The 16,827-nt window shown below is 52.3% G+C and overlaps 1 protein-coding gene across 1 annotated transcript in view; it reads right to left on the reverse strand.

Moving 5' to 3' along the window:
* The window catches only part of LOC143696362 (uncharacterized), a 175,553-nt gene that overhangs the window by 58,237 nt on the left and 100,489 nt on the right, over positions 1 to 16,827 (reverse strand).

The following is a 16,827-nucleotide window of genomic DNA, read 5'->3' on the forward strand; positions in this document are numbered from 1 at the left end:
CTCAGGCCAGGCTACAACCTGTCCAACCTGGGCCAGGCTGTACAGGCTGATGGGCTGGGGAGCCCTGAGCCCCTCTGGGCAGGTGGGCCCCATACCTGTCACAGGACGGGGCCACACGCAGGAGCGTCACGACTACGTCAGCGGGCTGTGCTTCCGTCAGATCCAGCAGGCTCCTGTTCAGCCTGTGCTCAGCAAACTGATTGGCCAGGAGCCACTGGTGGATGTACCTGACCATGGCGGGCACCTGGAGAAGGCAGGGGGAGACTTGGAAAGCTGCCAGAGGGAGGAATGTGCCCAGCTTCTCCAGACAAGTGCTTCCCTTGCCACCACGCTGCCATGGCCTCCAAGAGTTCCAGTGAGCAGCAGGCATGGCTTGGGAGAGCAAGCAATTCCTGGCAGGATCAAAGCCTGGCCACAGGCTGCTTACTTGCTTTGGCTTGGAAAAGCCCTCCTCGACAAGCATATCCAGCAGAGCAGCACTGGTCTTGCTTTTGAAGATGTGCGAATAGGCTCTGAGCCCAGTGCCCATGGTGCTGGTCTCTTCCGCCCGAATTTTCTTGATGAATTTGCAAACCAGCTGTAGGAGAAGGGCAAGAAGCCAGGCATGTTGCAGGCAATGCTGCAAGCACGGTGCCAGCAGGCCCAGCCCAGGTGGGGATGGCTGCAGCTACCTGCGCTGTTCTGCGGAAGAGGCCACGGGCGGGCTCCTGCTCTTGTGTGCGCTCCAGGGCTGCACCTGGCAAAGAGCGAGCGCAGCCAGAGCTGAGGGGCTGCGGGAGAGGCCGGAGAACACGGCCCAGCCCTGCGCTGCCCAGGCAGGGAGAGCCCCGGGATGCCCCAGGGGATGGAGCACAGCCTCTGCGGGGTGTCTGCCCGGCCCCTTTTCTGTCCTGTCCATGGGCATGGCCCAGCGGATGGGATGGGATGGCATGGCATGGCATGGCATGGCATGGCATGGCATGGCATGGCATGGCATGGCATGGCATGGCATGGCATGGCATGGCATGGCATGGCATGGGATGGGATGCAAAGGCACCAAGCTGGCTGCAGGCACCAAGCCTGTGGCCCAGCTCTGCCACTCACCCTCCTGCAGCTGCTCAAATGGCAGCACCTCTTTGGTCTCCTGTGCTGGGGCAGCTGCAGGGCCTTCTTCCTCCTCTTCCCCCCAGGCCACCTTGGGCGCTCTCAGGGGTCTCTGCTCCATGTTAGTGACTGGATTTGTGGCTACTTGCAGGAGAGATGCCTCGGAAAAGCTCCGAGTCAGCAAGTCCTGCAGTTGTGCCTGGAAGGCACCTTCAAGACAGAAGCCTGGGCAAGGCTACAGGACAGCAAGTCCTGCACTCTGCTCTCGAGGGCTCCTGCCACAAGGACAGGAGACTCCTGCCAACGATTGTGCTCGGGCCTCGAGGGCACTGGTGGCAGGGATGGGAGATGCCTCTGGGGCACCAAGTCCCATACCCTGCCCTCGAGATCACCTGCAGAACAGAAGTCTCGGCAAGGCCACGCGTCACCAAGTCCTGTGGCCTGGCCTGGAGCTCAGCTGCAGGAATAAGGCCTCGCAAAGGCTGCGGGTCAGACAGGAACGAGTGCGCTGTGCGGGGGCTCCTCATGGCACCGCTCTGTCCTGTTGTGCCCCGTTGCGTGCTCCCAGCAGCCGGGCAAGCTTCTATTTCCCACATGTCACAAAGGGGCCTTGGTCACCGGGTTCCGTTCCATGGCACGGTGAGCGTGCTGCAGCGTGCCAGCCAGGGCCCTTGCACACACTGCCTTCTGCCCTGGGGCTGCCCCCAGCCCAGCCCAAGTGGCCCAGCTTGGAAGGAATGCCTGGCCCCAGGTGTCTAAGACAGCCCCACGGGGTCTTTAGGACGGGCTCAAACCATTAGCAAATGCTGCCCTTGTCTGCGCGCTCAGAGCAGCAGAATGATCCCCAGGGCTGCTGATGCCGTGCTGGGAAGGGCACTGGACCTTCCAGAGAAGCTGGCACAGCCTCCTTGGGACACGTCCCAGCTGGTGGCCATCCTAAACCCGCGGGTATGACATGGACAGGGAACGTGTGGGCCAGGGCATGAATCCTGCTCTGACCCCTGGGGCCCAGGGGGCGCTGACATCAGCAGGTGTGGCAGAGTCCCTGCCCAAGCAGAGCTGCCACCCCCCGAGCCCTGGCAGCGCTGGTGCCCATCTCCTGCCCCAGAGACCTGTGCCCCCGGGGGGCTTCTGTGCCACAGGGAGCCAAAGCCCACGTGCATTGGGGGCTGTGCTCCTTCCTGCAGGGGCTGTTGGCAGCAGCACCTGGAGCAACTGCTGGCAACACTTGGTCTCTGCCAGAAGGTCTCACTTCCTGCTGAAATTATTTTCTCATTGAAGTCATTTCCTTCAGCACAAAAACATCTTACTGAAGGCACAGAAGAATCGGGGGTTTAAGATTCCTCAACTCAGAAAAGCTTTACTTTCCATTGCTTAACTCAAGGAGTTCCAAAAAGTTGCAAACTTCCCAAATTCATTGGGATGGCCTGAGAAGGTGAAGAGTTGGAATTTTGCTTCCCATTGTTATAAATGATCAAATCGTGAGCCAAAATTATCAAAAATTTAGCAAAGATTTATTATTTTGTCTGCGAGACCGAATTCCAATGTTCGAAACCACCACAGCCAAAGAGACAGCGTCGAGCCCGAGTTTGGCGCTGGGTGAACCTGGACCTGACCCCTCGAGTGTCAGAGTCTCCCCCATTCACACACGCTGCTTCTTGCAGCGAGGTTTTATACAGTTTATTGTGCCCGAGGCAAAGATGACCAAATTTCCTTTGTAACTCTTCACATGCATCACTGTTTCTTTCCATGTGCAGAGCTGGACAAAAGCCGGGTCCAGGTGTGCCATTGGTGTCAATCGGCTCCGGGGAAGCCGTGTATGCAGATGTATCAGTTTGGCACCACTGACTGTCTTGAGAGATGCAACTGGCAAGGCGATAATCGCTCTTGGGTGGCTCCTGAGGACTCGGGAAACCGGTGATCATCACCCTGGACACTTCAATTCTTACATTAAGGCATCGATCGTTATCTTAATGTGTGTCCAGGAACTAGTTGAATCTAAATAGACATCTGCTCCCGGCTGGGATGGTCAAAGACATGCTTTTGGATTTCATAATATTTTTTACCATACATTAATTGCATGAATTATCCCTACCATATATTACAATCCCTCCCCTTTTATATCACTAATTTAATTCATACTTCTTTTATAGCCCAAATTGCTAAATTCTTTTTATATCTACTTCTATTTGCCACCATTAAGGGTCTTTCACAAAGAGAGTAACCTCTATTAAACTATTCGGTACTCCCCTTATGGAATACCCTGATACTCAGTATTGTTTACACTCGTTTTTGCTCGTTTCTTAAATTTTGCCAATAATTGGGGAGCATTGCTGGCATACTTCTTTTCTCCCAGGCTGATGATCTTAGGTGTGTTGCTTCCAGAAGCCAACTCCGGGTCCACGGGCACTATTGCTATCTGCATCCCCTGTACGACAGAGTGGATCAGTCTAATAAAACAAGGAATTACACATGGCAGGAATAGGATTCCAGCTACTGAACACAGCACGAAGAACATAATTATATTCCACCAGGCCCCATCAAACAATTTGTCCCACCATGAAGATTGCAAAATTGAATTCCATATTTGAACAGGGACATGGGCCACTTTCTTGATTTTGTCTGCCAATCCTCTTATGGTCTCCCCATAACTGTCAATCTCAATACAGCATTCTGATTCATTGAACTTTCCACACACTCCCCCTTCTTCGGCCAGCAAATAGTCTAAAGCTATTTGATTTTGGTACACAAATGCCCATACCTGGGTGTGCTGCTGACTAAGTAAATCCAGGGCCTCAGAGGTGTGATTTGATACAATTTCCACCACTGCCTGCAGCCAAATCAGCCGGCTCAGTAGGTAAATCGGAGTCCTATACCCGTAGCTTCCATCTTGAGCCCACGGGCTCAGTCCATAATAATCAATCATTCTTGCAGCCGGCCACTCTTCCTCCCCCCAGGTTTGTTTACCACTTGTTACAGGTATCATCTTTTTCAAGCTTCTCCTCTCCCTCCTCAGGGTCTCATACAGAGGAGCCCCTAGTAGGTTACTTTTCATTCAAGGGAGAGTAAAGAAGACTGGCCCGATCATGCCCAGAGTGCATGATCCCTTCCACCTCAGGGGTAACTCACTGTATGCCTTTTTCCTGAAAATTCAATGAATTCCATCTGGGGCTTTCCATCTGATATTCGTCCTCCCTGGGTCTCCCCAGTATTCTCTCAGGCCCTCCCAGGATTGGAAAGGGTTGGCTCCAGGATTTTTGATTCAGCACAGTCCTATCCTTTTGTTCCATTCGCAATTGGTCTCATTCTTCCGGCTCCAGTACCCCGTAGGGGTTCTGGTTGCCAGACCTTGCCCTTGTTGTTTGAATCTACCATCAGGGTAGTTACACACGGAGTGTATCCCACCATCTCAGTATATTCCTTTCCTTCCCGACTGATGCAAATAGTTCCAATTACCCTCTGGTCCAAAATCTACCCCTCAGGCCTCTGTGCCAACTTTGAGACTTTTGGATTGTCCCATTTCAGAAGCTGTTCCGGAGCCAAACCTTCCCCTTTTCATGGCCATTTCTCTGCTGACTTCAGCCCCTCACAAATCCAGCAATTTGACAATCCCAGTTCAGTTGCAATTTCTTGCATCAAATCAATCGATTTCTGTCCTGGGAAGGCAATTCCCCATCAGCATATTTTTTCTCAAGTAATTCATTCTGTTCTTCCAGAGTTTTTAATCTCTCTCATTCAATTCTTTTCTTCCTCAGTTCTGACTCCCTTCTCTTCAATTCCTGAGTGATCTCTCTCATTCTTCCCTCAGGATCCTCACCATCTTTATTTTTCATGAAACAGACAACCCGGTCATATTGCAGGCACACCCTATCATCATTCACCTGTGCCAAATCCAATATGATTGGTTCTCTGCTTAAGGTAAACTTGCTATCAAATTTAACAATTCTTCCCATCCAATACATTTTCCCGTTCATCATGCATATCCCCAGCCTCGCATTGTTATAGCACAATGGGTTCACATGGTGATACACGACAAAGATCGATTCAGTTTTTCCCCCAACCCACATGGTTCGATTGCATTGGTTACAAACGGGGATTGACATTATTTCTGCATTCCGTTTCCATATCTGATGCTTGTGCTCATCTGACTGCCCATTCCTTGACCCTGCCTCAGAATTGATACACCAAATCTCCTTGTCCAATTTACATAATTTGACCCTTGTGCCGTTCACCCAACAGTACCTGCCAGGCTCCTTGATGCATTCTTCCGGGGCTTGGTATGCTGAGGGTTTCCCATCCCCTTGCACAGCTGGGACCACATGAGTGCAACTTCCGCACTCATCTGCAGAGCTCTCGTTTCCACCCCTCATTGGGACCTCAATGTGCAGCCTGCGTCCTGCACATGGCCAGGCTCAGGCCAATCAGGATTCCCGCCAGGCGTACTCCTCTGCCTTTGCCTCCTCCCCCTGGGGTGCCACCAGCTGTGGGGCAGACCATCTTCGCAGCAGCAGGAGTATTCTTCAGGGAACACATTTTCTGACCTAGCCGCATGCCTCCTTTTAAAGGCGCCTCACCGTGAAACCTTGACGGCATCTGAGCTGCACGGTACCTTGATTGATTTCCAGCACTCCACACCCAGAATCTCTGCCTTTGATCTAAGCTTTCCACGCACCCCGTTCTGAAAAATCTGAAACCACTCCTGTGAATCTAATTCAATGATTCCTAGATTTGTGGCTAGGGTTAGGAGTTGGTCAGTCAGCTCAAGCTCCTCCTCCAGACACTGAGTGCACAACCCCTTTGGCCTCTGTCCCCTTCTACAGTGTACAACAAACACCCCCTGACAATATTCACATTTGAAATGTACAAACAGATAGCATACACAGTCAGACAGTCTACAACCTGTCCAATCACTGTTGGTCATTTACAAGGATGTTGGAGTCTGAGTTTCAAGTCGCCTGGGGAAGAAGTGACCTTCCACTCGGGCGCTTCCTCCTGATGTTGGACTTTCTTCACCCTAGATGCATGCGTCCAGCCTTTCTCCGCCATCCGAATGGCTGTGTCTGTTGTCAGGAGCACAAGAAAGGGGCCTTCCCAGTGAGGGGAGAGGGGTACATCTTTCCACACTTTCACAAGCACTCTGTCACACGGTTGGATTTTGTGGATAGTGAATCCCAGAGAAGCACTCTGAGATATTATCCCTTGTTTCCTGAGTTCTTGCAAATTTTTGTTGATTGTAACCAAATATGGTTGAATCTGACAGTCCTCAAGCCTGGCGTGTCCCACTGGCATCCCATGTCTATATGGCATCCCATACAGCATTTAAAACTGTGAGAGTCCCGTCTCTGAATGAGGCATCATCCTGATATTAAGCAATGCTAGAGGCAGGCATTTCAACCAAGACATCCGAGTTTCTAAAATTAATTTAGACAACTGCACTTTCCAAGTCGGATTCATCCTTTCCCCTTGTCCTGAGCTCTGGGGATGCCACAGAGTGTGGTATTCCCACCGAATGCCTAGCACATCAGCCATCTACTTAATAATCTTTGATGTAAAATGTGTTCCTTGGTCTGAATCAATGCAATTCACCACCCCATACTGGGGTACAATTTCCTCGAGTAATTTTCTGGACACTGTCTGAGCCGTTGCCCATGGGCTAGGAAAAGCCCCCACCCAATGGGTCAATTTGTCCACGATCACAAGCACAAATTTGAATCTCCCCACTTTTGGCAATCCTGTGAAACCAACTTGAATTCTTTCAAATGGTCGGTACGCTATGGGGTGATTCTCCAGGATGGCCTGTTTTGCCCTTGTCTTGTTGACTTTCTGGCAGATCAGGCATCCTTGTACCTCTTGTTTGGCCAATTCGTAAATTCCCTTGCACTCGAAAAATTTCAAAAATTGCTCTGCCAGGGCCTGTGCCCCCCAGTGTGTTCGCTGGTGCAGTTTCCACAAAATCCTCCTGGTAAAACCTTTAGAAACTAGTTCTCTCCCATCAGGTAATCTCCACTTACCTTCTTTCAATTTTCCTCCAATCTTCTCATAACATTCAATCTCCTCTTGAGAGGGCTGTGGAGGATCATCTGGGGCCTCAGTCCCTTTGATCTCCGGGGTATTCACCATCATCAGTGCCACGGTCTTGGCTTCCTGGTCCGCCAAATTGTTTCCCCTGGTTCAGAACTGAATTCCTGCCTGGTGTCCCTTTACATGGAGCACCGCAGTTTCCTCCGGCCCCCTTAGAGCTTCTAAGATTTGCCGGATCAATTCTCCGTGCGTCAGTCCCTTCCCCCTTGTGTTGATCAGCCCCCTTTCCTCCCAGATTTTCCCAAAAGTGTGAACCACTCCAAAGGCATACCTAGAATCTGTAAAAATTGTTCCCTTTCTCCCTTTCAGTCCCTTCAAGGCTCTCAGAACTGCATACAGTTCGCATGCCTGTGCTGACCAACTCGCACTCAGGGCACCTGCTTTAATCACTTTTCCCGTCTGTCCATCCACGACTGCGTATCCTGATTTCCTTTTCCCATCAACTACCCTGCTTGATCCATCCACAAACCACTTCTCTCCTTCATCCAACTCTTCCTCTTCTAAATCCTCTCTGATCTTTGTTTGTAATTCAACCACCTCCATGCAATCGTGAACAAGCTCCTCTGAAGCTTCCCCAAACAAAAACTCTGCAGGGTTCTGTGCGGTCGTTGTTCTCAATTCCAAATCCTGCCAGTGAATCAAAATGGCCTCATCCTTCAGCAATCTAGCATCAGTGAGCCATTTGTCTGCCTTCTGCTGTAGTATGTCCCGCACGTTGTGCGGTGCAAATACTACCAGCGGTGCGCCGGAGGTTGCCTTCTTGGCTTCCTCCACCAGCAATGCTCCAGCGACAATCGCCTGCACGCAGGTGGGCCAGCCCTGCTGACCGGATCCAAAAGCCTCGACAAGTAACCCACCGGTGTCCTGACCCCTGCCCAGTCCTGTGTCAGCACCCCATGTGCTGCGTGACTGCTCACGTCCACAAACAACTGAAAGGGTTTCTTCACATCAGGGAGGCTCAGCACTGGTGCTGCTGTGAGTGCTTCCTTGACTCCCCTGAATTCTTCTTTGTCTTTCTCCACCCATTTGATTTGTTCTGTGGTGAGTTTCTCGTATAGAAACTTCACCTTTTCGCTGTACCCTTCAATCCACTGCTGGCAATATCCAAACAACCCCAAAAGCTGTCTGACCTCCCTTTTTGTTTGCAGGGGTGGTAAGGCAATAATCCCTTCCACCCTCTCTGGATCCAATTTCTTTTTTCCCCTGGTTAACCAGTGTCCCAAGTACCTGACCTTGGGCTCTGTGAACTGCAACTTCGACCCCTTCAACCCCTTTTCCCCTAAAAAGTTCCAAAGCTCAATGGTGCTCACCCTTACAACCTTCTCCCTTGGGCCTGCAACCAACAAATCATCTACATATTGTAGCAATTTTGTCCCCTGTGTTGGTACAAAATGACTCAACACCTGCTCAAGTGCATGCCTGAATAAATTCAGGGAATCCACGAAGCCCTGAGGCAACGATGTCCACCTGAGCTGCTGCTTTCTGTTCGTCTCCAGGTCTTCCCAATGAAATGCAAAATAATCTCTGCTGCCCTCTGCTAAAGGACAGGTCCAAAAAGCATCCTTCAAGTCAATCACGCTGTACCACGTGTCCTCAGGAGAAATGTTATTCAACAAAGTGTAAGGATTTGAGACCACGGGGAACAAAGTCTTAGTGCTCTGATTCACAGCCCTTAATTTTTGCACCAGCCTAATGCTCCCATCTGTCTTTTTCACAGCCAAAATTGGGGTGTTGTGCTGAGACATGCATGGCTCCAAGGTTCCTTTCTTTATCAATTCATCAATCACTGGTTTCAATCCCTTTCTCCCCTCCATGGCGGGGGGATATTGTTTGACCCGTATATTGTTTGACCCGTATAGGGTCTTCTGGTCTCCCAATTTCGACACAAATCCGCTCTAGTCCAACCTCCCAGCTTCCCCTTCGACATACCACACCTTCGGGTCTATTTTCTCCTCTTCCTGAACAGTGAGTTTATACATTCTCACCCTGAGCCGGGAATTCTCCACTGCCAAGCTGATTTCTAGGGCTACCATCATGTCCCACCCCAGTAAATTAAAATCCGCATCCCGTATCATTAATATATGTCCTGTACATCTTTTGTTTTCCGTTTCTATATTTCTACATCTTTTATGATCAGAAGCTCAAAGGGTTCCCCTTTTGCCCCGATTACCATCAGTGAGTCGTCACTCAGAGAGCACCCTTGTGGCAGCTGCTGCACCGCTGTCCGTTCCGCCCCCGAGTCTACCATAAACCACATCTCCTGCCTGTGGGGTCCTACTTTGAATTTTATCAAGGGCTGCCTCGGTGTTCCGGACCCCAAACTGAAAAGCCCCTGACACCCCTAAACTTCTTGAAACATTGCCTGGTCCTTGGCTTTGCTGGGACAATTCCTTTGGATGTGTCACTTTTGCTTGCAGTAACAGCACTCGAAATCTCTCCTCTGATCATTCAATCCTTTTCCTTGGGAAGAGTTCTGTTTCTTTGCCAGCGCCTTCTTCGCCGTGTCTCTGCCCTGCTCCTGTTTTTGTGCTTCCCTTACCACAGCTACCAATACCTTAGCTTGGATCTTCTGTTTCTCTTCGTCTCGTCTCATGTAGACTTTCTGGGCTTCCTGAAGCAGCTCCTGCAACCCCTTTTCCTGCCACCCATGTATCTTTTCTAACTTTTTCCAAATGTCCTCCCAGGATTTTGCTACAAACTGAGTTTTTAGCAAAACTGTCCTGATCGGAGAATCGGGATCCATGCCCAAATACATTCTCAAGCCCTTGCGGAGCCTCTCCAACCATTCCGTGGGAGTTTCATCTTTTCCCTGGCACTCTCTGAGTACCTTACTCATGTTCTGTCCCTTGGGTACCGCTTCCCTGATACCCTGAATTATCATATTTCTGAAAATTATCATTTTCTGCCTCCCCTCCTCCGTCTGGGCATTCCAGGACAATTTTTGGTTTGGCCATCTCTCATCCCCGCTTTCCCTGTTGGGGTTTCTCTTTTCCCAGTCTTTGATCACAGCTAGTCTGATCATGTCCCTCTCCTCATTGTTGAACAGCGATCTCATGATCCCTTGGAGATCCGCCTAGGTGTAGGTGCTGGTCCCTAGAAATTCATCTAGCCTTTCTGCCACCCCCAAAGGATCATCCATTAATTTTCCCATCTCTTTCTTGAACGCTCGCACATCACTGGTGTCTATCAGGGCGTGTACAAAGCCAATAACTCCAGGAGCCTTTGGCACCTGCCGTAAAAGGAAGAAACGGGGCTTCTCTTCCTCATCCTCACTGTCTCCCGTGGTTGCCCTCCTCATTCGCTGCCTCGTTCAATAGGCCATGGGAGATCTGACTTTTGGGATGGTTACCTGTTTTTCTTCAGTTTTGGGAAGGGTCGGCAGCAGTGGTTGCTCACATGGGAGCAGAGTCGCTGCCGCTTGTTCATGTGGAGGGGAAGGCACCACAGCCTGCTCTGGTGGGAGCCTGGAGGAGTGGGGGGATCGGCCCAGGCTCTGTGCTTGTTCAGGATCCCCGAGTGCAGCAAACGGGAGAGTTCCCGGCTGGGAGAGGCCCCGCTCAGAGGGAGTCGCTGGCCCAGGAGAGCTCCAAGGGCTCCTTTTGGAGCGCTGTTTGCAGGGCCCCAAGAGAGGGGCTTCAGTCCCAGCAATGGCTCATCCTGGCCGCACTGGGCACCAACAGCTTTCTTTGGCAGGGTGAGAACAGGGATCTTGTGCCACGGAGGGAACAAAACCAGTTCCCAGGGCTGCTGCTAAAGGAACCAGGAGCTGGTTGGGCAGCAGCAGTGCCTGGAGCAGACAGTGTTTGTGATGAGCTGCAGAGGAGCTGAGCCCAGGGGCTGTTGGCCAAGGCCGAGGCCCAAGGAGCATTTCTCAGCTGGCAGGGCGGCCTGAGAAGGGCAGGGGGGAATGCACCAGCACAGGGCCATGGAACCAAGGCACCATTGTGACACTGTGGGGCCCTGTGACACCAAGGGACTATTGTGACACTATGGAGCCCTGTGAGACCGAGGGACCATTGTGACACTGTGGGGCCCTTTGAGACAAAGGGACCACTGTGACACGGGTGGGCCTCATGGAACCAAGGGGACTGTACTGACACTGTGTAGCTCCATGAAATGGAGGGATCATTGTGAAACACAGAGGCCTCATCAAACCAAGGGTCCATTGTGACATTGCAAGGCCTCATGGCACCATGGAGACCATTATGACACTTTGGGGTGTCATGGAACCAAGGGGCCATTGTGACACTGCAAGACTCCATGGAACCAAAGGTTCATTGTGACATTGCTGGGCCTCATGGAACCATGCAAAAACAATTAAGACACTTTACAGCCTCATGGTACCAAGCGGCCATTGTGACACTGAGAGGCACCATGGAATCACAGAGACCATTGTGACACTGAGAGGCACCATGGAATCATGGAGACCATTGTGCTTCTGGGGGTCCCCAGAGAACCAAGGGCCCATTGTGATTTTGTGGGGCCTCGTGAAACCAAGAGGCCTTTGTGACACTGCAGGGCTGCATGGAACCAAAGGTCCATAGTGACACTGCAGGGCCTCATGTCATCAGTGGTCCATTGTGACACTGGGCAACCAAAGGAGACCACTGTGACACTGCAGGGCTACATGGAACCAAAACTCCAGGGCAACATAGAGTGGCCTCCTGTCATCAATGGTCCATTGTGACACTGTGGAGCCAGAGGAGACCACTGTGACACAGCAAAGCCCCAGCATCCAAAGGTCCATTGTGACATTGCAGGGCTCATGGAACAGAGGAGTCACACGACATTGTGGGGCCTGGGGAACCACGGAGACCATTGTGACACTGCAAGGCCTCATGGAATACTTGGGACCACTGTGACACTGCGGGGCCTTATGACACCTGGGGGCCACTGTGACATTGTGGGACCCCATCGAACCTGGGGGCCAGTGTGACACTGCAGGTCTTCTTGTAATCAAGGGGCCACTGTGACACTGCTGGAACCCATGGAATCAAGTCACCATTATGACACTGCGGGGCCCCATGGATCCAAGGCACCATTGTGACACTCTGGAGCCCCATAAAACCAAGGGAACACAGAACAGCTCTGGCTGGTTTGGCCTCCCATGGGCTGCCTGACTGGTCCAAGGGACCTTTGCATGTTGAGGGTCACTTCTCATCTGCTCCTGAAACACTGGGGCTCTGTGCTTTCCTTCCCAATGGAAAAGAACTGTCCTTCTGCTCCAGGCACCCATGGCCAGAATTGGGATTTCACCTCCAAATTTCCTTCTATCCAGGGATTCTTCCCATAGGAATATTGCCAGGACAAGTCTGGCTGGCAGTGGTTTCACAATGGTCACCTCTCATCTGTCCCCAAAACATTTGGGAGGCTCCATGCTTCACTTACATGGGAAAGAACTGTCCTGTTTCTCCAGGTGCCCATGGCCGAGATTGGGTTTCCACCTCCAAAATTCCCTAAATCCAAAATCTGCTATTACTGACAAGTCTGGCTGGCCTTGGCCTACTGAGGCTCTCACCTGCCTTCCAGACCTTGGGGATCTGTGCTTTCCTTCCTATGAAAAAGAACTGTCCTTCTCAGGCAGGTGCCCATGGCCCCAATTGGGATTGCACCTCCAACACTGCCTGTTGTGACAGACTGGAGGAGATTGTTGGCTCCAAACATTTTGTGTGTGGGGGAGGAAGGGGCAGGTCCGGCCTTGCCCTGCCCTGTAAGCCCAGCCCTGCCCTGCCCTGTGACCCCAATGCCCCCAGGGGCCTCCAGTGGGTTTACGGTTTCTACCTGAACCGCGGCACACTGAACCCCCAGCACCGCCGTCCGAGCCTGGGCACTGGGGCCCTCTTGGCTCTACTCAGTGCTGCTGCTGTACTTGGGGCACCCCAAACCCCGGTAGGGACCCGTGTCCCCGCACTCCAGGGATTGTGCGCGACTCACACTGCCCCGATCCTCCCCGCACCCGGAGCTCCGTTCGGGGTTTGCGTGCCAACTCACCAATTCGTCTGCCACCCTCAGCACGCCCTGAGGGCACCTACCAAGCCTGAAGGGGGAAGGCCGACCCCTTGCGTGCCACTCACATTTCTATTCCTCCCACGCCCGCAGGGGGGCCCACCTTATCCCCCTGGGAGGCGTCTCACTCACTCAGGCTTCTCCTGCTTCCCTCCGTTTCTGGCCGGTCCCCTCGCAGCAGTCCGGAACCGCGGTACTCGGAGGCCCACAGCTGCTTCGGGGCTCCGAGCTGCCGGGCCCCGTCTCACACACACTTCTTTCGCTTGCCTCCTACTCCTGACACCGCCTTTACTTACCCATGCTCCTCCACACTTTTTGCTCTGAGGCTGCTGCCGACTGCTCCAGATAGGGCCAGATATCCCGCAGGCCCTCAGTCCTCTTCGGGTGTGGCCTGTCCCGGACCAGTCCCCCAGACTGTTATGAATGGCACGTGAGCAGCTCTTTAGTGATTTCAGCTTTACTGGAAACAGTCTAGGCAGGGGACCCATGGGGTGTGTGCACACCACCGCTCCTCCCCAGACGGCGTGGAGGAGGAGGAGGTCAGCTCCGTCCTCCAGCAGAGCTGGGTCTGCTTTCCTCACAAGAGTCTCTGAGTAGACGCCTGTTGGTTTCAGGTTCATAATCTTTATACTGCTCTTTGCCCGCTCTGGTTAGGGTGATGAAGGCAAAAAGTTCTGACCAGGGTCTTTGATATTGTCTTATGTGGAATTAATGAAAAAGATTTCAATGAGCAATTACATTAAATTTTTTTCCCCCATTTTCAGGATTTTCTCTCATTAGTTTTCTTTTCATAAGAAGCAATATAACATTATTTTCTAATTGATATAGAAGCAGGGTGTTCCCTAAGGAAGTCTTGATTGGTAGGAAAGGTCTTCCTTGAGGTCAAGCACTGCCTCTATGGATAAAACTTTGCTTCTCACATTTTCAATACTGCCATTTCTCTCCTGGGCCTCTGGGCACCTACATCCCTTTTCACCTTCTAGAATGCAATGATCTGCGTCTCAGCTGCTTTTATTTTTTGGGACAGGAATGATGTTTTCTGTGGTGGTGAAACAGCAGCCAAAGGCCGACAAACTGAATCCTGACTTGAGCTGACAGAAGCCATGAGAAAGCTGACAACTCTTTGTGAGAACAGAGCTGTGCAGCAGTGAAAAACAACTTGTTTTTCCTGAGATAGAGCTCGAGGACTGTGCAAAACAACCGACTTTCCCTGAAAAAGAGCTCTAGGACTGTGATAAACACTAAAACCGCATAAACTGTTTTTTCACTCTTAGATAGAAAAATGAAAACTATCTCTCACAAACAACTTTTCCTGCACGTACACACCAGGGGTTTGAGTGACCAATCAATCACCTGTGGGTAAACAATCTCCAAACACATTCTGCACATCAGCCCAACACAGGAGAAGCAAATGAGATAAGCATTGTTTTCCTTTTTCTCTGAGGCTTCTCAGCTTCCCAGGAGAAAAATCCTGGGCGCAGGGATTTTTTCAGAGAATGTGAATGCCCCAGTGTTAGAGATGAGTAATGAGATGGTTGGCTCTCCCAATTAAAGGGTGAACATGATCAGTATGTTAAGAGAAGTTGTACAGATGTAGAGTTCTGTTACTGCAATGTGTCCCCCCCGCCCAGCATTGTTATCCCGGGATGATCTTGGTAGTGCGGGCATTTGGGGAGGGGCAGATTGTTCCTAAGAGGCACGGCTTAGCAACAGCTGAGCTCCAATCCAGTTCCAAGAAAGCAGTCTGCACCAATGGACAGCGACCAAGAGTCAAGAGACAGCCTTTGGGAGGAGCTAGGGCTGCCTGTTGCAACAGCAAGGATATAAAAGGGAGAGCAGCCCTTGTGTGGATGAGCCAGCCACGTGGTTACCAGCCACAAAGAGGGGGAGGCTCCCAGCACTGTCACTTTTTCCTTATTTAGTCCCTTTGTTGTAAGTTTTGTTAAGTTTTTAAAAGACCTTTCAAAATTTTGAGAAGTGAACAGTCATTTCTCACAGGGAGAAAAGGTTTTAAAAGAAAGTGGGTTTTTTTAATTATTTTTTTTCTTTTAAACCCAGGCCATTCCGACTTCTCTCACAGTGAACCACAGCCTTTCTCACCACCTGCACAGCCACCCCCCACTCAACCCTCTCCCCCTGGACTCTGCACAACTCCCAACACACCATTTGTCTGGGGGAAAGCACAGACTGTGTCAAGGCAGCAGAGCCCAGACCTGGCCTGACTTCCCCAGACCACTGGAAAGGAGGAAATCCAGACCCACGGACACACACACAGACACAGAGCAAAGCTTTGATCAAAGGGTTTATTGACTATTGATTGATTATTCTTCAGGGGAAATGGCCCAGGGCTCAAAGGGTTCAGGGGGTTCCTGCAGGGATGATCATCTCCTCATGCCACTGGAGAGGAAAAAGGACACTGGTCCTTGCAAGCCTAAAAGACAAAGCCCAGAAGGTGACCTCTGGAGCCCACTGGGCCATGGCTGGGCTTTGTCCCCAGCCCTGTCCCTGCAGGCACGGCTCACCTAGGCATCCAGAGAGGCAGCCAGGCGCTTCTGCCGCAGGAGAGCCCGCAGCTCTTCAGCCACAGGGGGCTGGGGACAAAGGCAGCGTTAGAGACACACTGGGGGCACTGGGCTGCACTGGGAGGCAGGGGAGAGCAGGGGCGCCTTGGGGAAGGGGCTGTGGGAGCAGAGGGGTGCAGGAGCTGCTGTGCTGCTGCCCAGAAGCACTGGGCTCCTGGCCAAGAGGCACAGCTGGGGCAGGGGCTGCGTCCTGGCTCATCCAGGGGCTCCTGGGCTGACAGGGATGGGAATGCAGCAGGGCCCTGGGCAAAGGCTTCCCTGGGGCGCAGCCCTGGGGCAGGGCATTGTCTGGGCTGTCAGGAGGGGTGCACTGGGCTCTGCTGGGACAGACTGGGATGGCCTGGGCTGTGCTGGCCGGGCAAGGGGAGGCTCTGACAGCGGCAGAACTCGTGGTACCCACCAGAGGCGTCTCCAGGACCGCGACATTGTCTAAATCCAACTGCAGAGAGACCAGGAGACCTCGCTGGTCACTGGGATGCCCCCAGTGCCAGCAAGGGATGGGGGGACACCACTGCCCCCCAATGCCCTGAGGGGATGCCCTCCCATGCCAGCAGCCCACTCACCTCCCGCAGATCATCTTGGGTTCCTTCCAGGAGCGCCTGGAAAGGAGAACAAAGGCTGGGTCTGGACTGGACCTTGTGGGGCTGGGGGGGACACGGGTGCCGGGAGCAGGGCGCAGGCAGAGGGATGAGAATTCAGGGCCTCCAAGGAGATCTGTTTGAGGTGGGGGGACACCCAAAGACACTGATCTGGGGTCACTTGAGGGCCCAGGGGACAGGGATGGGGGTGTGGAAGGAGCAGGTGTGAGGTACAGGGGAGGAGAAAGGAACTGAGGTGTAGGGACATGGGTGGGCAAGGGAGGGACTTGGTGGGGACAGGAGAATGAGGACAGGTGGGGACAAAACCAACGGGACTGGGAGATGGTGTGGGAGTGGGGGTGAGTCAGGGAATTGTACAGGGGGACCCCTCTGCAGTGGCCAGGAAGAAAAGCAAAGGATTGAGGGGGGACATGGAAGGAAAGGCCTAAGGAATGGTCAGTGGGAGGGCGTTTGGGGACCCTGAATGGGACACAGAG

Source organism: Agelaius phoeniceus, chromosome 34 (assembly GCF_051311805.1).
Source record: "Agelaius phoeniceus isolate bAgePho1 chromosome 34, bAgePho1.hap1, whole genome shotgun sequence".
NCBI lineage: Eukaryota > Metazoa > Chordata > Aves > Passeriformes > Icteridae > Agelaius > Agelaius phoeniceus.